A 25,358-nucleotide genomic window follows, 5' to 3' on the forward strand; every position below is an offset into this window, starting at 1 on the left:
CACTGTTATATAGAATAATAGAAATTGAGAATTAGACAGGGTCCTGAGCATCATCTAGTCCAATCACCTAAATGACATATGGCCATTCTATGAGGAAGAGTCAATCACCTTCCAATAGAATCCATTCCATTGCTGAACAGGTCTTACCACCAGAAATTTCTTCCTTATGTTTAGTCACCCACACCCACAAACTCACAATCAAATTTCCAAACAGCTCAGACAAACAACCAACCTTAATTCAAAAGACACAAGCTCACTCTTTTCAGTCTCCACCACCACGCCCTCGCAAACACCCCTGTTTGCAAGTCCTGGTCAAAATCTCCTGGTCATGAGCGCCCAGATTTACAGAAGCATTCTGAAATGGATAATGCAGCATTTCATATAACATAAATAGTAGAATGATGTTCCAAGGGACTGAAATCAAAATACCAAATAATTCAGGAAAACCCCTACATATAATGAAACACATTGCATAAATGGTAAGGCACGTTTGTCAATGTGATTGATGCAAATTAGCTGGAAATTGCCCCAATAAAAAGTCGCAGGTGTATTCAGAAAAAGCAGCTTAGCAGAGTATGGAAAAATCAAAGTCACCTTGATTGCTGACACAATGTAAACAAGATCCTCAAAGTAGTTCAGGACTCTGACACAATTTTGTTGCCACCTCACCTCCTCTGCCACCCTTCTACACTTCTCTGCTTGCTTTTCCTTCTTCCTATAAGGTGTTTTGCACGGCTTGGTTGAAACCCAGCAACAAAGGGGTTTCTATGTTTTTCTTACCTACATTGCCACTCATGTTCCTGATGTGGGCAAGCTAAGTGAACCATGCTGAGGAATGCTTTCTGGTACTGCCTCAAAGGTGGGCTTTGGAGAAATTCCTTGAAATACAGAAAGTTGGGGTGTTTCCTTGGCTGATCTGCCCCTCTGCTAATGTGGAGATACCTTGATTCTTGGGTCTACGTAGTTATTTGGGCAAGAGGGCTAGATCAGTCTCTCTTCTTGTTTCCTAGCTTCCATAGCACTGGTTGAAAAAGGTGGATTATGCTGGGAAAGGCTGGTTCCCAGGGAAATGTCTTCTTAGGTTCAGCTGACATCCCATTCTAGATATCTGCTGTGAAGGTAAATACCTACCTTTGCTAGGGAGCTCATTAAGCCTAGTGAATGATTTGAGACCAGGGGCATTTTACTCCATAGTATTGTTAAAATTAAGCAAGTGTGACCTGATTGTGGTGTGGATGAGAAGTCATTGAGAACACCAATAAAGCTATGCTGAACTTTCCAAAGAAGCTTGGATTTCTACAGATTCAATAATAATGCTAATTAGGTAGGAACCTTTTGTTGCACGGAGAGTAGGCTATTATTGTCTATTAGTCTAAAACATATTTTTTGTACTAATGAAATAGCGTTCATGAATGAAAATATGAAAGAACATTTGGGGGCTTTTGATCATTTTCCAAGGAGGTTAGAACACTTTCATTATTGCTGGGTACAAAAATGTCCTCTGACTGTGCCTTCTCCAAATATCCTTTGGGTGTTTCTTCCAAAAAGCTATATTCATTTCAAATTGCTTTCTCCCCCCAGACCTTATCGCTTCCCCAACCCTTTTTGCAGCATAAAACAACTCATTATATCACTAAAAGGTAATGCAATGTACAAGGTCACCTCTTAGTTGTATGCATATTTATGTGGGTGAACCAAACAACAAGAAATCTGATTTATGACAGGAAACTCTGAATACCACCTTCATTAATGGAATTTATTTAAAAGTGAAGAACCTCTGTTTTATTGAGATTTCTCACCCACCCAATTTTCAAAGTCCTTACATTTCAAAATATTTTGAAGATCCAGCTAAATATCTTTTTTTAAAAAAAGTAGGACCACTAATGGGACTCCTCACAATGAATGCAAACAAAAGTTCTTGAAGCACTTTTGGTGATCATCAAGGAAAAATGAATGCCTCATTTGTGATGCATGTACAAGTAAACCTACAGATTAAAATTTAAATTCAAAATGTTACTCTTCATTGATAATGACATTTTGAATAGGATAATGGGGAGGAGGTAATAACTCACATTCCAATGTATTAGTTTGGTTCGGACATAGAGAGCATAATAAGACAATGATTGGCCCCTGTTTGGGGTTGCACACTCCCTCCTTCTCCTATGGAATACTAGTGAGGAGGGGTCTGGAAGCATCCACTTCCATTTCTGTTTAGCCGCAGTTTGTCACATAATCTAAATCTGTGGTTTGTCTGAAACAATACGACTTTAAACCATAAGGTTATGAAACTGGCTGGTCTCAACAAACCATAGTTAAGTTTAAGTACCATTTTGACAGCATGATTGATGGGGGTTGATCGAAAGGGAGAGCTGCCAATCTTCTTATTGTGGCCACACAAGACGATGATGGGGATGGGGAAGAGTGTGAGCCCAGGAAAGGCATGACTCATTCTCATAATGTTAACAAAATTTAGCGTTATGAGCAAACACAGTTGTTTCATACACATTCTTGCAGCAAGCTTTGAAATTGCCTTACTTTTGTAGAGGAGCTTAAAGACTAAGAGGAAAACCAAGTCAATGCATCAACTGATGTGGTTACTCAGACAATATCAGATAGATGATAGAATCACTGCACTATTAACTCTTGCAGAAAATATTTCTACTTGACTTTGTATGACTCCCCCCTGCGGCTATGCTCAATCTACTCTCTTTAAATTGCATTTCATTTTTTGATGAACAATGTCTGGCAGGGCCTAAAATGTGTGAAGAGTAACAATGAAGAGTAACATTTTGAATTTAAATTTTAATCTGTAGGTTTACTTGTACATGCATCACAAATTGTCCCGGCAGACTGGAGGTGTCCCGGCAGACTGGAGGAGGGCAAATGTTGTTCCTATTTTCAAAAAGGGGAAAAGAGAGGACCCAAATAATTACCGCCCAGTCAGTCTGACATCAATAGCAGGGAAGATTCTGGAGCAGATCATTAAGCAAACAGTCTGTGAGCACCTAGAAAGGAATGCTGTGATCACCAATAGTCAGCATGGATTTCTGAAAAATAAGTCATGTCAGACTAACCTGATCTCGTTTTTTGACAGAATTACAAGCCTGGTAGATGAAGGGAACGCAGTGGATGTAGCCTACCTTGATTTCAGCAAAGCATTTGACAAGGTGCCCCATGATATTCTTGTAAAGAAGCTGGTAAAATGCGGTCTTGACTATGCTACCACTCAGTGGATTTGTAACTGGCTGACTGACCGAACCCAAAGGGTGCTCATCAATGGTTCCTCTTCATCCTGGAGAAGAGTGACTAGTGGGGTGCCACAGGGTTCTGTCTTGGGCCCGGTCTTATTCAACATCTTTATCAACGACTTGGATGATGGACTCAAGGGCATCCTGATCAAATTTGCAGATGACACCAAACTGGGAGGGGTGGCTAACACCCCAGAGGACAGGATCACACTTCAAAACGACCTTGACAGATTAGAGAACTGGGCAAAAACAAACAAGATGAATTTTAACAGGGAGAAATGTAAAGTATTGCACTTGGGCAAAAAAAATGAGAGGCACAAATACAAGATGGGTGACACCTGGCTTGAGAGCAGTACATGTGAAAAGGATCTAGGAGTCTTGGTTGACCACAAACTTGACATGAGCCAACAGTGTGACGCGGCAGCTAAAAAAGCCAATGCAATTCTGGGCTGCATCAATAGGAGTATAGCATCTAGATCAAGGGAAGTAATAGTGCCACTGTATTCTGCTCTGGTCAGACCACACCTGGAGTACTGTGTCCAGTTCTGGGCACCACAATTCAAGAAGGACACTGACAAACTGGAACGTGTCCAGAAGAGGGCAACCAAAATGGTCAAAGGCCTGGAAACGATGCCTTATGAGGAACGGCTAAGGGAGCTGGGCATGTTTAGCCTGGAGAAGAGGAGGTTAAGGGGTGATATGATAGCCATGTTCAAATATATAAAAGGATGTCACATAGAGGAGGGAGAAAGGTTGTTTTCTGCTGCTCCAGAGAAGCGGACACGGAGCAATGGATCCAAACTACAAGAAAGAAGATTCCACCTAAACATTAGGAAGAACTTCCTGACAGTAAGAGCTGTTCGACAGTGGAATTTGCTGCCAAGGAGTGTGGTGGAGTCTCCTACTTTGGAGGTCTTTAAGCAGAGGCTTGACAACCATATGTCAGGAGTGCTCTGATGGTGTTTCCTGCTTGGCAGGGGGTTGGACTCGATGGCCCTTGTGGTCTCTTCCAACTCTATGATTCTATGATTCTATGATTCTATGATTCTATGTGTGCTACTCAATCCTGTGGGGAAAATGATACACAAACTAAAATGAAATAAAATAACTCAAGTGAATACACACAGAGAGAAAACATCATATGTATGAAGCCCAGTTCCCTGTTCTCCATGACCTGGTCCAAGACTGACATCAGGAGTGAAGGGACCCTCAACAAAAATGGTCTCCAGTGGCCTCCCTCTGATAGCGATGCACCCTTCTGTTTGGTGGGCTTGCCAGTGTCCATGAGTGTTGACAGCAAACTTCACCACTGTGACAAGGTACCTGCAAGCTACCCACCATTATGATGCTTGCACAATGCCCTGATATAGCATTCCACTGGGTTATCAACCAGTCATAGGGAAACCTATGGCTTCCAATATTAGCAGACATCAACTGCTAATAGCCCAGTCAATATACATGCCCCAGAAATTTTTGAAAAAGCAAGAATCCTGAGCTGAAGTGGGACATTTTGGACAGAATCAAGGCTTGAATGCCTCTGGTCTGGCCATTGTGTAGAAATAAATCTTATTTAACACAAGAAATAGGTTTTTTTAAGCTTTACTTGCAGAATTTGATTTTAAGTGTTACAAAAACAAGATAATTATATATTGCAAAAAACAAGCAATTACTTTCAGCATTACATTTTTTTCTCTCACACTGATCCCAGTGTGAGGCTCTAACCATGTTTACTAAAATGTAGCTTCTCTGCTAAAAAAATATAGATACAGTGTCTATCTCATTCTCCTGCATGCTGGCAACTGACTACATGAAGCTCTGTGTTGCAAAGCAATCCCATTTTCATAGACGAATGCTGATAAGATACGAAAGTTTCAGCTCGCCTGTTGAGTCACAGACCTACCGTAATACCTGAGATCTAGTCACAAGGCTTAGGCAGAAGGTTGTCTACCACACCCAGTGGAACAATACCGGCTATGTGCCTAAAACTTAAAAATAAAACATTTTATGTAAATTAAAAATTTAACTGGGATCAGACAGCAAATGGAGGGCAGGAGGAGATGCATGGAGGCTGCCTGCAGGTGTCTCTCTCTCCCTCTTCCTGACTTCATGTTTGAATAGAGTTTAAAACCCTAGTTAAAGGCTGTGCATGGTCCCTAATTTGGTTCAGAGCCAAGATCTGATCCACGTCAGCCCCAGATCATTCCAGGTCAGATCAGGATCTCTCTGAAGTGCCAGATCAGGCCCTGTATTGGATTAGAGGGGATTGCACAGTCTATACACACCTTCAAAGGCCTGACACAAAGTGTCAGCTTTCTGCTCCCACCATCTATCTTGTTTTCCATGGTTCAGGTAGCAATAAGTGATGGGTTAAAGCTATCTCATTTAAATCAACTGCACCACTAGCCATAGTTAAAATTGGAATCCTCTCCTTCCATCTCAGGAGATTTGTATCCATATAGTATGAAATAAAGGCTATAATGGATATTTTAAAACAGTGCAGTTTATTTAATGTTTAGATCAGCAGATTATGGAGAAAGGGGTTCTGAGCACCTTCTACAACAACTGAAACATGCATATTCTCTTGGAAGCAACTTCCTCACATAGTGGCCCAATGCTGGCAGCCAGCCGCAGTTCCACTTTTTGGGTCAGGCCTGACCCGGGGGCAGAAGTGGCAGGCTCCAGTGCATGAGTGTGCCACCCCTGGGACTTCCTGCAAACACCTCAGCACATGTGTGCCTGCCCCAGGCGGTCATAGGACACGCCATTACCCTGGCTACAGGTGCACATAGGAGTTTGCTTCTCATCTTGTGCGCATGAATCCAGAACAACAGTACATTGTAAAATTCCTGTTAAAATTAGTTTTGAGGAAGAGGAACATGTAGAGTTTCTGACCTGCAGTGGGGAGAATATAAGCCTCTTTGCTATGAACCCTGGCAATGTAAAGGTCAAGCATAATGCAAAGTTTGCAACACAAAAGCTCTGCTCCTTTGTTACATTCAAATGCTATTTTGTGCCCATAAATTAATTTGAATTTGGGGCCTCAACATAGACAATCCTCACTTTGATTTTGCTTTGTTTCCTTTATCCACGTTCCAAACTTGAAGAGGAGTAGAAAATGATATGGCTGTCATCATTGGCTTTTCTAGTTTAATTAGTGTTTATAAATCCAGCTGAAAGCAGATAACAGATTATGGACAAAGCGGAAGCATCCGCCATCCGGCATGAATGAAAGCCATTGTTCATTTCCTCCTATTTCACCTACATTAATGAAACTGGTAATAGTTTTGGACCCCATGCCATTTTGTCATGTAGTTACAGCTTGTCCTTTCACAAAAGAAAATTAGAAAACTGCTGAGTATTATAGATATTAACGGTTGCTGGAACAGTATAATAAAAGGCTCCTTTTCTAAAGCGCTGCCAAGCTTTCATGTCATTATTCATGAATGAGTAATGTATTCAAAAGGAGAAGAGTGCTGATCTCCAAGGATGTGGAGCAGCAAGAAGGAAGGATGGAAAGAAAAATTCATGTAAAACACAAATGCTGGGGCTATGCATATTGAACAGTTTTTAGAATGAAGTGAAAATGAACCCTACTTACAGGGAAGGAAGGTGCCTTGCCAATCAGGGAAAAAGATTCCTCACATCCACAGAAATGTACAGGTAACTAGGCAGCCGGAGAAGGGGGAGGAATCACTAAAGCTTTGAGAATTTCCACAGAAAGAGGAGAGTTCCATCTACTCTTTCCTTCAGAGCAAAAGCTTAAGAACCCAGAGAAAGGTAAGGATGCATATTCAGCTCTAGTGCCTAACCATGCACATTATTCCACAAGTTAAACAATGCTGTTTATTTATTCATTCAGTTGCTTACTTGGTTATTACTAGATGGATGCTCATCAGCGTGTGTTTGCTGTGATGCTTACAAAAAGGAGTCAAATATAATACTGAATGACAAGATAATGAAATGCTTAAGTGTCACATGAAAATCTCCTTTCTGGTAGAGTAAATGCAATTTAATTAGCAGCCCAGTTTATGAGATCTAAAATACTTCAGGCCCTGTTGATTACAATGGCAGACTTCGAGCACAATTTGGTCCATGTTTCCTCAGAAGGCTACTGCTCTGTGTTCAGAAGTACTCACTCCTCAGTAGGGACAGCTAGGACTGTGGCCTCATTCGCAAATGACTTAGCTCTGATTTATTTCAACTGGAGATGTGCAGCAGGCCTGTTTTCAAGACATTTAGCTGCCTGAGGCTAAGGACAATATGGCGCCTCTTCAAATCCACGTAGAGAAACCAACTGAACTGGAAGCTGCAACTTACTTTGACACTGGTGACAGTTAGCATCCTTCGGAAAGCAGATTTGTTTAGGAGGTGCTGGGTAGGCTGTACATCACACACAGCTCTATCGTCCAACAGAAGGGATTGGCTCCTGGACTCAGGAGGAATGCCCTTTAGGTTTCTGCCACTACCCTGCCACACACAGAGATAGAACATCTGCCTGAGGCTATCAGGGGCAGCTGCCTCACTCTATCTAATGGTAGAGCTGGTCCTGATGGGGCAGCCTTATTCTCTGTGTGATTTTTCATAGCTCTGAATGATTATTCAGAACTAGGATCCCAACTTCTATTTTTCTGCCATGATTTAGTTGTCCAATATCTCCAGCCTTCCCCAATGTACCTCCTGCTAGGTTATAATTTTGAGGATGATCACTTGGCAGCCAAGGTTCCTCTTTTGCAATCTCTTCCTTTCAGGAACCACCAGAAGAATGAATCACTACAATGGGTCTGGAAGACAACATTGAGCTGTGCATTACCTAGTAGTTTCCCAGATTCTTTGGTGGGGAAGGCAGGGATGTCATCATTCTGCAGACAGCTTCAAATACAGTAAATAAGTGTTTCCTTTCTTCTCATCTTCAAAGAAGACATAGCTTGCTAGGTAGAATGGGCTGACAGCTGTAATCAATGGCGGGGAAAGTGGCATGCAATATTCCTTTGGGCAGCCATAAATTGCATGCTACCTTGATCGTAAAGAAGAAGTTGCAAACTCTTATAACAAGGGATACATAAAAATGAGATGTGAAACTGCAGAGATTTAGGGCCTTCCTAAAGGTTTTATTTGTCACCTAACTTCTGTCACACACACTGGAAGAGATGATGATAACATGTACATATATTGAATACAGCATGTGAATTATTTCCTAGATCCAAGGGAGTCCAAGTCACATCTGATGCTATATTCACAAAACAGCTGCAGGATGAAACTGCAGGTACTCTGTTGACTTCACTATATTAAACCAAGAAGCACTGCATTATTATTAATATCACTGAGCACCATGCATTTAAGGCCAAAATGAAATTAGGGTGGTTATGTATTACACATCACTGGAAGGCTGTCATTTGGATGATGTACCGTACAACACTAAGAGCTGCTGTTCCAATGAAGTATTGCACCAAATGCCATCACTCTGGTGATATATTTCACCCTAGCATAAGAACCAATGCGGAAATAGATCGTCAGAGCAATCCCTAAGGGTAATATATCCCCTCAGCCACTGCAATACACTTAGTGTTGGATTATCGCTTGCTTGGTGTGTATGCATTTACATCTGGAATATTTTCATGTATTCCTGCCAGGGACATTTATGGAGTGTTGTTTGTTATTGTTGTTGTATGTGTTTATTTGAACCTGAGATTTCTTTGCAGCTGCAGACTACTTGGGGAGAAATGTAGGTAGTCAATTACATTTCTGTTCCCCCTCCTTATTTAAAGCGGGGGCACACACAGATTATTACTACAAACATATTATGCACTTAGGGCAGAACAGCATGGGCTTTATTTAAAGCATCTAAATGCACAGTTGATGAACCACTAACTCTCTCACAGACCACATTGCACCTTCTAAATCCTTTAGTGATACTTATGGCCAAGTTAGATGTGCCCAGGGCACAATCCCATCAAAATAAAGCATTTTAGAATCCCATCAGTTCAATGAGAGAGTTAAGCACAGAGCTTAAAATTACTTCACACTGGCTGGATCATGCTCACTGAGAGTAGCAACACAGGGAAGTTATGATGGCAGTTATGAGACATAAGTACAGTGAAAGGATAGCATGACTCTCTGGTATTATATACAGCAGTGGTGCATGTGCAGATTGGGCAGAGGTAACATGGGGTTGAGCAGGTGCCCTGGTAGGACCAACCCAGTACTCCCACCAGCAGATCCACACAGTCTCAATCCCATCACTGCCCCATCCTAGATCTGTCCACCTAAGCAGCACTCTTGCCAGTGTTAGAAGGCCAGTGCCACCCTACCCCATGCAACACTGCTGGCCATATGCTTTTATTCGTGCAATAATATTTTGAGATTTCATTGCCACTATGCACGGCAGCTATGAAGCGAAGGCTGGAGGTGGAGGAGTTGGGTTGGAAAACGAACCGGTTACCAGGCAAATTTAGCAGCCATGTCATCTTCCCTAACACAATCAACAGGAACTGCTGAGCATGGAGAGCAGTTTTATTTTGCTTCCAGCTGCTCTTGGCTAGTGCTTCTGTAGCATTAAGGGTGATTTGGGCAGAGTAAACAAAGAAACCACACTAGACCATAATTAAGCAACCGTTTGGGTACACACATAATATTAAGCCATACTTAAGGTTAGTAAACTAACAACAAACAATGGCTTACTTTTAAACCATAGTTTAACTATGGCAAACCATAGTTAGCAAACCAAGCAACTTGTTAAGATATTGGTCAGTTTATGCTAAACTGTAGTTTATTAATTAATATTTGTTTAAACCATGGTTTAACATTACATATGAACAAAGCCTTTGTTACATTGACCTGGTTTGCATAACATAGTAAGCTAAACAATGGTTTACTTGGACCATGTGAAAAATTCTCCTAGAGAGGAGTATTGCTCCTTCCTTGATAATCATCATCATCATCATCATATGCTCCCATGTCACACACTGCTAAGCCATGATTTAGCTTAGTGTGTCATCTAAACTGGGACTCATGGTTAAGATCACAAACAGGGATGGTAGAAGTTGTAGTTCAACATACAGAAGCCACCATCCTGGCTACCACTGGTGTAATCCTTATTTCAGTGCCTGTTCTCTGATTGTTGGATTCCACAAGTTAGTGTACAGGGCCAAGGAAGTGGTAGATGGGTGATCTTGCCTTTGGGACAAGGGATGGCATAAATGAGCTTTCATTCATTTCAGTGCTTCAATTTTCTATCAGTATTGTTTTGTAATGCAACATAATGAAAATGTAACGGAATGAAAGTCGCTTAAATCTCACCATAATATACAGTTGATATAGCAGCCAAACATTTTGTACACACTTCAGGCAGTCATATTATTAAAGTTAATGGCATCTGTAAGAGGAAGACAAACTCACCGGCTTGAGACTGTAATGAGATAAGCTTGCAGTCTGATCCAGTTGCATGCAAATGATCTCATCTGAATTAAATTTATGTCTGCATTTCAATAATACCCTGAAAAGTATGGCAGTTCTCTTTTCACTTTCCTTTTCTAAGATTTCTATAGTTTCTTTCATTTCTACTCCTCAGAAAATAACCAGAAGGTCACAGATTACTCTGAATTTCCTGGATGTATCGGCTGTGAAGCTCTTATATTGGTTACAGAATATGAACTTCAGAATCCCAACATTAAAAAAAAGGTTTTAGATGGCTTGTGTCATTCTGCGAGTTGAATAAAATGGTTTTTGACTTAAACTGTAACCATGCATTTCTAAAGAATAATGAGATGCCAGGACCTCATATTTTGATGAAAAATGTATTAACGACCTTAATTACATTTTAATCCAACAATCCATTTAAATGCACATTTGAAATGGTGAGGTGATACTGCACAAGCCATGCTATGCAGAAGCTTGGGCTTTTTACTAAAGCTGGGCAGATAGCTTTGGTGTAGGTGGGGGCAAAAAGAAACCACCCAGTAAAATGAAGAGTGATAAATCTTGCAAGTTCCCATGGGAGGAAAGGGTTTGGATTCCATTACATAAATGTTGTGGCAAGGTTCCCCCCCCCTACTTCTAAAGTTTGATGGAAGACTCACAGGTCCACAGAGGAACATCCCATCTCAAAACTGAAATACATCACCAATTGAGGTAGCCAATGTGATGCTATCCAGATGTTGTGGACTACAGTTCCTATCAGTCCCAGACAGTATGACCTATAGTCATGGATGGTGGATCTTGTAGTCCACAACATCTGGATATCATCACATTGGCTACCCATACATAGAATATATTAATTAAAAGCACACTGACCAAATTAGTGAATGTATATATTTGAATAACAACACTACTGCCTTAAAACCAACAAGAGGTACGGAAAGGAACAAGGAAAATTATGACAATAAATTATTCAGAGTTTGTGAGAAAGCTTGCCACTAATCTTTCAAAGTAAATAAATCAGTACACTGTTATATACCAATAACATATCAGAATAAATAATATGTCAAGGAAATGCAGAAAGAAGGATGTGTTGATTTAGCTGTCTTATCTATGCTGAGATATCACTTTTACTGATCTCACAGGAGAGCAAGAGAACAGAGGACAAAACAGCATACATAACAAGTGATATACATAGAAATGAAGATACTCCGAATGTCAGCAGAAAATTAAACATGGGGGAAATGCCAAATAAGGAAACAAGAAAGGTTACACTGAGGCTTTGCTTTATTATTATTATTAAAAAGTGCTAGTTATTGATAGCATAATGTTTTTATTTAATTAAACAATTACAAAAATTTATGAGGTTATTTAGCTTTCTTACGGTCCGTGAAGAGGAATAGATATTCTCAGAGGAGTAACAATTTATTGGGCTGATGTTTCTATTAAGCCTATTCTTCTCCGGCTTTATAAAGTTGGTAAAGTTTCGTGGTTGGTGTGCTTGCATCTCCTGGTGACCAGTATCCTACCAGCAACTGAAATAGGCAAATGATCTCATATGGGGTACAGCCCTTGAAGATAACTATATCTTCAGCTTAACTTGGTGGGTAAATTCATTGGCAAGCTCTGATAATGGAACAACAATTCTCAGCTAGCCTAGCTTGAGGATGCTGGCATGTCATCCATCCATGTTCCACTCACCAGAATACAATGTTTTCTAGAAATATATCTAACTATCATGTGCATTTGAACACATCAGCCTGGGTCACTTATTAGGTCAGACAGGGATTATTATCTTATTTCTTCCACTTCCAAGCTAAAGAACAAGTAACACAAGTAACAGCTTGAGATTTCATGGCCTCCTTGGTAACCATGGGTCTCTCTCAGATGGTCATTGGTCCAACACACCAGGCAGGGCTCACTCTTGATGTGATATTTACCCAAAGTAATACAAGAGGTGGACTGAAGATAGAGGGAGTGCAATGTACTCCCTTGTCATGGTCAGACCATTATCTGGTTGTTTGGATTGACAGTGGCAGTTTCCCTCTGTAAGGGTGGTGGGTCCAGATGGCTCACCCTGGGACACTGATGGAACCAGATGTGTTCCTGAATGCTGTGGGGGATTTTCCAGTGGAGAAAGCTAGTGATCCTGTCACAGCCCTGGTCTTGCTATGGAACGGTGAAATGATACGGGCAGTTGACATGATCACTCCTGAGCATCCTTCCTGGCATTATGAAGCCTGAGCAGCTTCTTGGGACCGCTGAACTATGAAACAAGTTGGATGAAGACTGAAGTGTGAATGGTGCAAGTCTTGCTTTGAAGCTGACTGAGCACTGGTAAGAACACGTAACTGTGCCTATCTGTGGCAGTGCAGGCTGTGAAAAAAGCTCGTTTTGCAGCTCCCATTGCATTCTCTAATAGCCAACTAGAGAAGTTGTCTCAGACTGTCTGGGGGTTACTGACTCCCTATGTGGGAGATGGACCTCTGAAGGCCCCCACTGTGACCAACTTGGCTAGACACTTTGAGAATAAAATCGCTCAACTTCAGAGTGATCTTGAGTCTCCACTTGTTGCAGCTCTGGTTGAAGTACCCAGTGCTGCTATCAAGGATGTTCTGTGGGATCAGTTTTACCTTATGCAATCAGCTGATGTCAACAAGGTACTGGTGGCAATGCATCTGACTGCATACCCCCTTGACCCCTGTCCCTCCTGGATTATCAAATCTATCAGAAGGGGGCTGACAGGTTGGGTACAGAGTGTGAAGAACACTTCGCTGCATGAGGGGATAATCCCTGCTGAATATAAGTCAAGTTTTTGCAAACTGAGGGTTTTTTTAGTTTTTTGTTTTTGCAAGCAAGTGGTATATAGATTTTATGAAACAGATAAATAAATTCAGACATGTGATTTGCTTAAAACTAGCATTCCCATGTCAATTGATTTTTGTTCATCTCATAATCATTTATCAGCTCCTACCATGTAGAGCTCCCATTCATTGAGGCTACTGGAGACTGCATAGCCATTCCAATTGTGGTAGACATGCACCATGCAGTCCATGGGTAGGCAAACTAAGGCCCGGGGGGCGGATCCAGCCCAATCACCTTCGAAATCTGGCCTGCGGGCGGTCTGGGAATCAGCGTGTTTTTACATGAGTAGAATGTGTGCTTTTTTAAAAAACCGCATCTCTGGGTTACTTATGGGGCATAGGAATTCATTCGCCCCCCCCTTTCAAAATATAGTCCGATGCCTCACAAGTTCTGAGGGACAGTGGATTGGCCCCTGCTGAAAAAGGTTGCTGACCCCTGTAACCAGGTTCTCCCAGAGATGCATCTCTGAGGGGCTGCTTTGTATCTTGCTGGTGACTGTAACATGGGATTTCTTCCTCTGTCTTCTAAATGGAAAGTGAAAGTTGTGACCATCTGCAAACCCCAAACTTAAACTTGCATTTTCCTTCCAGATCCCAAGGTCACAATCTTATATAACATAAAAATATGCTTACTTTAGACAGAAAACTTAATTTATCTTTTGGGTTTTGGATTTGCAAGACTACCGGAAGCCAGATGTCGTTTTTTAACTGATACCAGCAAAGTTTGAAAGATATCTTAACCATACAGTTTTATGGCATCTGAATTCTTCTACAAAGGCATTAAGGTGGAACATAGGTGGTTGAAATGGAGTGCTCCCCCGTTTTGCTAAACAGAAATCTACTAAAATTCCTGTTTGAAGAAGCTAGACGTTTTATATCACTTATCTAATTTATTCATTGGATTGGTTTTTTTAAAGCTTTCTAGATGTTTATTTGATCTGGCACAATGTTCAGATTGAAGCATGGCTGTTTATTTATCTTTCTGCTGTGCAAAATTTTCACCTTTACCTTTCAGCGAGAGATGGGAATGAAATCTGTAAAGAGCTGTCTGGGTTGGTTGTGCAATCCAATGTGAATACCATTATAACAGGAAAGTTTAACAACATTGTCATTTAGAGTGCTTTGGCAGAGCTGCAATATTGTTCCAAGAACACATTTGCCTTTGGCGTGGCAATGAGAAAGACAAGGTAGCTCAGAACTAATATCTTTATCTGACAGCTCTTGGATAAAAGTCAGCAATAATACCAAGTAAACCAGGACATAACTGGGGAAGAAGAGGCAATAAGTAACCATTTATAAAATGATAATAATGGTTTTGCAGTTCATTTTATTCCAGGGGGAGACATGTGCAAAGAAGTATTCATCCCATCCAAAACTTTCAAAAGAAAAGGTCATTAGAGTGGCTGCAAGGGCAATATTAGAAACATATTAAAATATAATGTAATCTCTACGGAGCTCTCTTTCTTTCTGGCTGAACTTTGCTAAATATTCAGACTGTGATCTAGCAACTGTGCTATGGGAACAGTTTGGGTGTTGGGGACAGAACAATGCCTGTTTTAAGGACCTTTTAGCATAATTAAAATGAGCAATTTGCTCAGCTGCTGTGGGCAGCAGCAGACTTTGACAATATGGCACCCCATGCGAGCCCAAATTTGTGTGTCCAATCCCCCCATGATGGCCAAGCAGCTACACTGGTACAACAGGAGGCTGGCAGATATTTTGCTCTCCCCGCCTCCTATCCTCTCCTCTCCTTTATTCCTCTCCTTCTTCGCAGCCTGATTTTCCCTCCCAGGCAATACAACAACAAAAACAACTAACAAAGAGGTGTCAGAGGGATTTATCTGGATTCCCTCCCCCTTTCCTTCTTCCTTCCCCCCTTTCTAGCCAACTTTCTCAAACAGAAAGCAAACTTCAGTGCTTCAGAAATCCCCCCCTTTCCTCCCCTTTTTCTCCAAAAAGAAAAAAGAAAAGAAAGAAAAGCCATTGACTTAAAAAAATAAATAAATCTGAAGACAGCTTCCATTCTGCAAACCTGCCTTATTGCTCTTGTGCATTATGTCCAAGGGGGTAGGGAGGTAGCTCCCACCGTTCTCCTCCTCCTGAGCAAAGGAAACAAGGTTTGGTTTTGAGAGAAAGAGGACAGGAAGTGGAAGTGGTGGAAAGAGATGCACCTTGCTCACTTTTTGGATTTTCTATACCTTCTCCCTGCCTCTTCCCCTTTAAGACAAATCTCACTGAGAACTGAAAGGTGGAGGATGAGGTTGTTGTTGTTTGGTCGTGTCTGACTCTTCGTGACCCCATGGACCAGAGCATGGACCAGAGCACGCCAAGCACTCCTGTCTTCCACTGCCTCCCGCAGTTTGGTCAAACTCATGTTCGTAGCTTCAAGAACACTGTCCAACCACCTGGAGCCTCAGCTTCAGGATCTGTCCTTCCAATGAGCACTAAGGGCTGATTTCATTTAGAATGGATAGGTCTGATCTTCTTGCGGTCCATGGGACTCTCAAGAGCCTCCTCCAGCACCATAATTCAAAAGCATTGATTCTTTGGCGATCAGCCTTTTTTATGACTGAGGATGAGGAGGAGACTCTAAAATGCAGCTCCCTTTCTTGGTGCCACCTCAGCCCTGTATGGGGAACTGCCCTCACCACCTTAAATGTGGCTCTGCTGTGAGGTGAATCTACCAGTTTCATTTCTCTCATTTTCCCAATCTTAAATTCTGCCTGCCACATTTCCAAGCAACTGGAAACTACTCTGGCAAATGGTATATTTGTTCCCCAAACTGTGTTTGCTGAAATAATGCAAAGAAGGGTTCTTCTCATCATAAGTGACATTTCCGAGTGTGGGGGTTGGAGAGTAGAAAAACACAAAGTTTCCCTGACTCCATATTTACAATGCTAATGCAGAAGACGGAGGGTAGTATTTGCAGGCAGCAAGAGGAGTGCTCAACCCATCCTCCACATGTTAATTTCCTCTGGCCACTTTTAGCTTACTTTTGCCCACTCAAGTCCAGTAGGAAGCCTGTCTGGGGAACAATAGCCTCAGGAGATGGGGATGGTATTTGCTGGAGATAATTGGCACTTAAGCACCTTCTTATCTTGCCTAGGGATGGACAAAATTGTCAATTTCACTTTCTTTTGGTTTCCCGTTTTTTCAAACTTTAGTTCAGGGTTGTTGTTTTTATGTCCTTATGAAAATTCACAATCTTTTTGGTGCATATTTCTCCTGGTATACGCTGTTGGTTTTTCATGCAGTCTTGGCTAGTTTGCACATTTTAGAAATCTGGTACGAATGATGAAGCCAATATTAATGGTCAAACCCTCATATTTATTAGTTAAAGCTTTTTTTTTTTTTTTACTGCTAAAGCAGGGGTTGTCAACTAAGGCTGTTTCCCATGGAAGTCTGGTTGGCCACTGTGAGAAAAGGATGCCTGATTGGATGAGCCATTGGGCTGATTCAGCAGGGCTATTTTAATGTTCTTAATGAGGTGCCCATGGGAAGCCTTCCTTGGAGTACCCCCTGTTAGGATTTATTCCCCATGTTGCACTCATGGGATTGTTTTTATCTCATGATGGTGTATGTTTTCATTCCACATTGTGGGAAGTGACGGAGATAGGATGTTTTTATTACTGTGTTTCCATGATGTAGGATTTTTGTCCTTCTGTTCTTTGCTATTTGCTGCTGAAGAGGAAGGAGCTGAATTACAATGCTCCATGTGTGTATATGTAAATAAATGTAGTTTAGCCAAATTGCTGCGCTATTGAGTCTGTATGCAGACTACCTATACTCTGCTGATCCTGAAGTGTGCTGATGCTTCTTAGGTATCAGTCGCTGTGATGTTCGGGCTGGAGAAAGATTTTGAATCTCCTGGCTGACCAGGAGGGAGAGAACATGCCAGTCGGGCATGTGTCTCTGCCGGACTCCTACTCATGTGTATTATTATAGCTAATAGGAAAAAAGCTGCCACCTGTGCTTCCCACATGGTTCCCACAAATGTGGTTGCCACAAATAGTGTTTTTTGTTTACAAATGTGCCCATGGGTTCTCAAAGGTTGACACTGTTTTCTATTGGAAGTGTAAATCTGAACTCACATCGTATTGAAAAAAGCACATAGAACCCTCTCTTTTTTTCTTAAAAAATGAAATACATGGTCCATTTTGAAGATGTTTTTTTTAGCCCATGACACTTACATCCATACAAATCCTAAACTTCAGTATTGATACAAAGGATAGGTCTGATCACTACTGCCTGGTGGCATTCTAGCAGCTTGTACAGTGAATTGAAAATGCAGCAAACACACAGTGAGGTGAAAATCCAATCTTCTGAGTTGCACTGAAAAACAACAGATGGCACAAAATCAGTGACCCAATGTAGTAGCAACTGCCATCAAGCCAATTGTCACACTGTATTTATTTTCACTTTGCTAGGTGCCCTATTTCTATAGGTTTGGCAAATCCCTTTCCTTCATGGAAGTCATTTATTTAATTCTTGCCCTTACTGGAGCCAAGTTGATCTCTGACAAAAATGCACTTCTATAGAAAGCAAATCTGTACATCTGTCAGCCAAGTCTCTTGATGCAGGTCTCAGAAGTGTATTAAGAATCAGATCCTCGCCACACCCATTGATTGGCTTTATGCCATCACTGCTGTCAACTCCGTTTCATTTCATTGAATAATACACATCAGCACTTTATAACCTCCAGCATGTGAACCACTGCTTGTCTTATGGAATCCTGCCCTTTGATTGTAATACAGATTTTCTGTATTACAAATGCCTAAATTAAACTACAAATGCCTAAATATCACCTATAAAACATTTTTCTGTGCTCAATTTATCCTTGACTGTTTCAGTATTCCCATCTGATGAGCTGCAAAATTTACAAAAGTGTTGAATACATATTCAAAATCCATTCACAGTCATTCAGAATAAAAGCTCCTTTTCTCCCATCCTCACCAATGCCTGAAAAGTGGGGCTGCATTATTATTTTTTTAGAACAAATGTGATAATACTGTTCGTCTGCTGTAGCCCACTTTTTCCAGTTTCAAACATAAATCAGTTCATTTATGTGCTATCAAGGTTACTCATATGGTATTCAGGTGAGTGCTACTAGATATAAATATCACTATTAAAGTTTGAATGCTAAAGGAACACATTTCAAAATGGGTCTTATTATAGCTATATTTTCTTTTTGAACACATTAAATGCTGATGCCATTTTAAACCTGCCTGAACTGCAAGATGCCTCAGGTCTGTTAACTGTAACGCTACCACAGACTTTTCTAGCTGACATGTATTCTCTCATGTACTGTGCAAGGAGTGGAAAGTGGAATTTGCATTCCACTGGAACCTTGGCGTTGCTTGATATAAATGAGAAACACAAGCGATAACCTGATAATCAGACATTACTTAAGCTCTCGACATGCATAAGCAGATTTGCATATGGCAAATAGTGACTCTACTTTTACAAACTTCTTAGGGGTGCCTTTTCAAACAATTACAAGTAATGGCTATTAATGTTGCAATGGTCCATAAATTCCCAGCTTGTGTATTATGCTGCTCACAGAAATGGAGATTTCAGGGTGACTCCCTTATTGGAACACCTGAACTTCTTTCAATTTAAATTTACATATCTTTAAGTGAATTAGCCTTATCAGTCTTCTATTTAGTATTAACTGACCGACACAATGCTGCACGGGTAGATTTTATATTTCCAAACCATTGTATGTTCTGCCCTGCAGCCCTTGATTTAACTGGAAACCTGCATAGCACCTTATGGAGCCTCTGCTGCAACATCTCCTTAGTCTGTGACCAGATACAGGACTGCTGTCTTTTTGCAGGTGTATTTACACCTGAAATCACTGATGCAATAAAAGGGCTTATATTGAACTGCCCATACAATATCACAGCTTATTAGTTGTTCTGTGATGCTTCTCCAGTGACATACTGCTATTGCCATCTGAAGGGCCACCCATGGGCTCAGGTGAAACAAAAGGGAGCAATTCTCACCTGTTCCCCAGTCAGCTGAGCAGTGCAAGAGGGAGCAGGGAGAGGACAGTTTTCAACCTTACCTCCCTCTCCCATGATTCAAATGCAAATCCCTCCCTGCTGGTATTAAGCTAAAGAAAAAACTTAATAGCAGCATGGGAGTCAATAACAATGGGAAACACTCCTCTGATGCTATTTCTTGTACTGCTCAAATGACTGGAGAGCAGGTCAGAATGGTGATAAGGGGATTGGACTGCAGGCCAAAAAGTCAATTTTTATCTAGAACCTCATCACTCCTTCCTGCTGCTGTTCTAATTGGTGGGAGAAGATGTTGTGGGCCAAGTAAGATTAGGCAGTGGGCAAAAAGCAGCCCAAGGGGTACTCTGAACAAGAAGTAAGGAAAAAATGGTGTGTTTCTTGGAGACCATGCATATCTGTTGGAGAATGTGTATACTGCCTGCAAGGTGTTTTGTGTTGTATTGTGTTTTGTTGTGTTGAACAAAATCTTTATACCACTTGATTGTAGCGAAACCTTTAAGTGGTGTACAAAATATGGTTGAGACGCATTACTCAATCCCTGCTGAAGATTATGCATAAAGGCTGAAGAAGGTGCAGAATTTAGCTGATATATACACATTCCCTAAGGCCTGTTGGAGATTATGTATATTGACTGGGAAATGTGAACAAGTCCCACTTTGTGTAAGGATTATATGTATGTTCTCTATGAGGCCTTGTGAATGAGTACAGTGGCCTGTTGTTATGTGATATAGCTGGGATAGTTCAGTTAGTAGAGTGTAAGACTCTTAATCTCAGGATCATAGGTTTGAAGCCCACATCGGACAAAAGATTCCTGCATTGAAGGGGGTTGGACTAGATGACCCTTGAGGCCCCTTCCAACTCTACGATTCTATAATTCTATGATTAACCACTCAGTTTACATTCTCCTTAATATAGATAGATTGACAGATACCCTTCTATCCTCAAGAATACACACACATGCTTTCACAAATAATAAAAAACAAGACCTAAAGTTAGAAGCATGCTTCAAAATTATAACATATCATAGTTAACATCGCAATCTCAGTCTCCAGTCCTTCTTCCTTGGGAACTTGTACATAATGTGTTAAGCTTATACTATAAATATTAGTAACACTGTACAATATATAAGTTAGTTTTGATGAGAATTTACTGTCGACAGTTTATTTAGGAGTGGCTTTTGCATATGCAGCCCATCAGTAAGGTAAAGATATTCATGTCATTAAATTCTTTGTTTATGGAAAAGCAGATGCTATCCCCTGTAGATCATTGAACTCTACAATGAAATATTCATGAAAAGGAAGGTGTTGTTTATTATTAATAATCCTGCTGCTTACTATGGAAATAAGGAGTACATTTCATTATACCATTCTGAAAGGCTTAACAACTTTCAGGGTGTCTTTCCCTTATAACTTTGCTTTCGTTAAAATTGTAATGAATAATCTGTGCCACAGGACCTGAATCTCAGTGTGGAAAAGCGTATTGTCTAATACGATGCATTACATTATAAAACAAAATAGCATTTTGCACTGTAAAACATTGCAGCTGTGCTCAATTTTTTAGCATCAAAGTGGGAAAAGCTAGGGGCATATAAATGGAAAACATTAGACGCCACAGCAGCTTTGCTACGCTTACGACAGCAAAATACCCTTACTGTAGGGGTAGACAACATAATGCCATCTAAATGCTGTTGAACTACAACTTCCATCAACTCCAGACAGAATGGCCAATAGTCAGGGATGCTGGGAGTTGTAGTCTAAGAACATATGCAGGACATCACAAAGGTGGGACAACCCCCACCCACCCCCAAAGTTGTGGTCTGCACTGACATGGCAACAAATCAGTATAATTGCCCCAAAACTTTTGCAGGCAGAAATAGTATTGAAAATGTTGTTGTACAGTATATGACTGCTCCGATAGCATTATGGGGGGGGAATCATCATGAATATGCAATAAAAAGAACATCTGGAGAGGTCCCTGGTATAGATTAGAGCCTAAATATTTGACACAAACAAGTGTTCATGTGTTACTCGTGTGCAGAGCATAAGTGTGTAGAGAAAGAGGAGTGGGACACCTTCTAGCAGGTGTCCCCAAGTCCTGAACATCATTTGTAAAAATAATGAATAAAGGTAGCCAGGAGCTGTCTGCCTCTATCACCCTCCCTCTGGCTAGTCTTTCCAGGGTGAGCTGGTTTTCTCCAGTCTCCCAGGAGAAATAAGGCAACCAATGTTCCAGGAGAGCCTTCCAACTGCTCTGAGTATATTCTGTTCTGCAGTGATGACTCCAACAGCGACTCTAAAGTGCTGGCAGTCACTGGGACATCAAAGACAGGCTGGTAGTGAGTGAGACATGGTCTGGAATCAGGCTACCTGGCATAGGCTGAGCTCTGCCTTTGAAGGGCAAGTTTGAATGAATTGTGGAGGAAAGAGAGACATTTAACTCTCTGGTGAGTCTCTCCATACTACATCCATTGTGTGTTTCTAGCAACAAGAATAGCAAACTGGCTTTGTTTTTCCTTTCAGTCCCAGGCTGCACAAGGCAGAATTGGAGGTGAAGGCACAAGAAGCACATTGATGTTTGAGAGGGGTGGTTTTCGGGTTACCATTGTGACTACGCAGGGTCTTTTTTTAAAAGAGAAAGAAAATAAATAAGTTCAATTTTAAGTTCCTGGTAAAAACAGCTTTAATGTAAAATGGCATGGTTTAATCATCTGAGTGTAGGGAGGGGATGAAGTGAGTGTATTCTCTTATTTATTTTTACAATTACCTTATTTTTTTAAAGACCTCCTTCATAGGAGTCTTTTACCATATCCAATATGATAGGTATGGGTCCTTTCCACATTTGATTACACCATGGAACTACAACCTCATTGTGAAATACGGAAGAGGGGGATTGTCATTTTCCACGATAAATATGCAATTTCTGCCACTGATGGCTGGATGTTGCACTTGCTGTGTGATTCTGTTTCCCTCCCCCTTCAATGAGATTGTGTGGTAAACATGAAATTAGCATTCCTTGCATGCAAAAGCAAAACTACTTGAAAATGGAGAAACTATTTATTTAATAATCAAATATAATAGCTAAGCAACAGCATAAGAAATAGATCTCAAGCGGAGCTCAAATACCAAGAAATCAACAGCCTTGGAAATTTCATGCCTTGGAAATTAAGAGCTCGAGAAGCAATTTGAAGGAAATATCAGGTAAATTCAATCCTAAGTGAGGTTAGCACTTGAATTGTTCCAATCCCAGGGGATATTAATTGCCTTGCAAAGCCTGGTAAATTCATCATTAAAAGTTTGTTTGGGTCACACAGAGACACACACACTCACAACAAGTCCACTTACCATTTTTGGTGGCGGCGGCAGTTGTGGCCTGGTGTGTCTATGGGGAGTCAGCAGGCGGAGAACAACTCTTCCCACATGGCCAACAGATAGCGTTTCCTCTGTTGGCCATGATGGTTGACTGGACATACCCCAGGAATTGGTCAATCATAGGTGAACTAAGGGGTGGATCATTATTCGGCAGACCTGGGTGAAGTCTACCATGGATGGGCTTCACTCAGGTCTGCCTTCTTTTTATTTGAACTGACTGTGCTCACAATATCATCAGATGTCCTGACTTAATGTTTTCACACTACCCATGCAGTAGGCATGTTGGACAGTCCATGCTCAGACCTTGCTGTGGCATTATTCAGTTACCATATTTTGGGCCAGGGAGGAATTCATCTACAGACAAAATTGAGGTTTTGCCTTCCTCATAGCAATTGTCACAACTTGCTGGTGGAAAAAGGGCATTGAGTTGGATGCTTAGTCCAAGCATTGGGGGAAGATTGGTGCTCTACCCTATTCCTCTCTCAAGGAATCTGGGTATCTCAGAAAAGGAATCCAGGGGGACGGATTCTGTCTGAATGCCCAAACAAGGGTTAATGGGCCATAGAACATTCTGAATGGCATCCTGGAAGATTGGTCCAATTGGGTGTACATCATGAGGTAATTCATAACCCAGGAAGGTAATTCATAACCCTGAAGGAATAATCTGTCACCAATACAGGTTGGGTGATTCAGGATTCACACTCAATGCCTATGCCAAAGCCAACTGACACCGGCAATCAATAAATGTTGTGGCCAGTTTGATCCCGGTATGTTGCCTTGTCATTATTGGTTTCCACTCTCTACCACAACAACATTAGACACACTGTGCCTGGACACTAACTAGTACTTCAGGAAGTAAACTATGATACTGTGTACCTGGTTTCCCCAACCTGGTAATGGTACCCTCCAGGTGTTTTGCACTACAACTCCCATGATCTCTGACAATTGGTCATGCTGGCTGCAGCAGATAGGAGTTGTAATCCAAAACATGCAGAGGGCACCAGACTGGAGCAGGCTCCTGCTGAATACTGGCTTTGGTCTTACTACCAGAGTCCTGGGCACATCTTCACTGCAAATGTAACCTTGCTTTTTAAACTAGTTTAGCACCGTGGATTTTAAACAGACAAACTATTTTGAACTAGACACCAGGAATCACACATAATTCCTTACCTAAATCCCCAGGGATGCTTGGAGGAGTTTGTACTGGGTTAGACTGATTGTGACTAATTTTATATTTGTTGTGTAGATGCGAATGTGTTATCCTAGGCAATATCCTACTTGGAAGGTATTCTGTTTCTTCTCATTCCTCTCTTTCTTCTCTTTCAATTCTCTTTGTGCTTGTTATGTACTGAGCTTGGATCCTAGAACAATAGGCAGGTAGGATCCTAGAAGGCAGCAACCTGACTGGTCTGCAGGAGCCGCCCAATCCGGCTCCAGGAGGAAGTGAATCAGCAATCTGATTGGCCTGTCAACACTCAACTCCGAGTATATTTCAGTGCTCCTCTAGGCTAAAGTTTAGATTCAATTCAAGCTATGATCAAGAACCAATGGGATGCAAATAGGAACATAGAAAGGTGCCTCAATCTGTTCCAACATTCATTCACGTTGCCTTCTGTCCCATTGCAATTGGTCTATCAGTGGTGGACTTTGGGCTCTCAAGTTTCAGTGGCACCCTGTACAATGCTAAAATTTGGCGCCTCTCGCACTGTGTTCAACATCTTTGATACAGCATCCCCTGCAGTGCCAGTGACCAGTGTTGCTACCTTAAAACAGCCTCTGGGTTTATTTTGCACAAGTATTTGTTTCCCCTGTTTCATCATCTGCTGATGTAGAAATAGATGTACTTTTTCCATTTATCATAGTACACATTAGACACAAACATCTCAGCCATCCATAGATATTTACAAATCAATTGCCTTCCTTGTCCTTTCAAAGTTAATGCATTTCTAGAAGTGTAGCCCTGTTATAGTCTTTTGTACTAACAACAACAAAGAGTCTTGTGGCACTTTAAGGATAAAATTAATGAAGTGGCTAATGGCCTATCACAAAGGCACCTATGGCTGGAATTCTAACCATGTCTACTCACAAGTTAGTCCCATTCAATTAGATGGAGCTTACTTGCAGGTAAGCGGGGATAGGATTGCAGCCTCTCTCACGCATCTAACTGCAGAAACAGCTTTTTTATTGCAACACTTTATTTCACAAATGTGTATACTTTACCCACAAAATGGTCAGGTATGTGTGTCACGTTTAACACCCACTGCAAAGCAGTTTGTGTATCTATTTACATACAATGTGTGTATGTTTAACAAAATGCTTCTGTTGTAGAGAACTAAGGTGAAAAGAATTCATAGCAAGAGTCTGAGCTGTGATGGGGGTCAAACAAAAATATAGAAGAAATTCTGCTTGGTAGTTCATGTTCAACAGATTCCTCTGACATGC

At 41.2% G+C, this 25,358-nt stretch overlaps 1 protein-coding gene across 3 annotated transcripts in view; it reads right to left on the reverse strand.

Annotated features, from left to right (window-relative positions):
• Positions 1 to 25,358, reverse strand: part of MGAT4C (MGAT4 family member C) — a 335,473-nt gene that overhangs the window by 65,051 nt on the left and 245,064 nt on the right. The gene's annotated exons all lie outside the window — the stretch shown is intronic.

The sequence above is a fragment of the Podarcis vaucheri genome (genome assembly GCF_965113315.1).
Source record: "Podarcis vaucheri genome assembly, chromosome: 10".
NCBI classification, from domain to species: Eukaryota; Metazoa; Chordata; class Lepidosauria; order Squamata; family Lacertidae; genus Podarcis; species Podarcis vaucheri.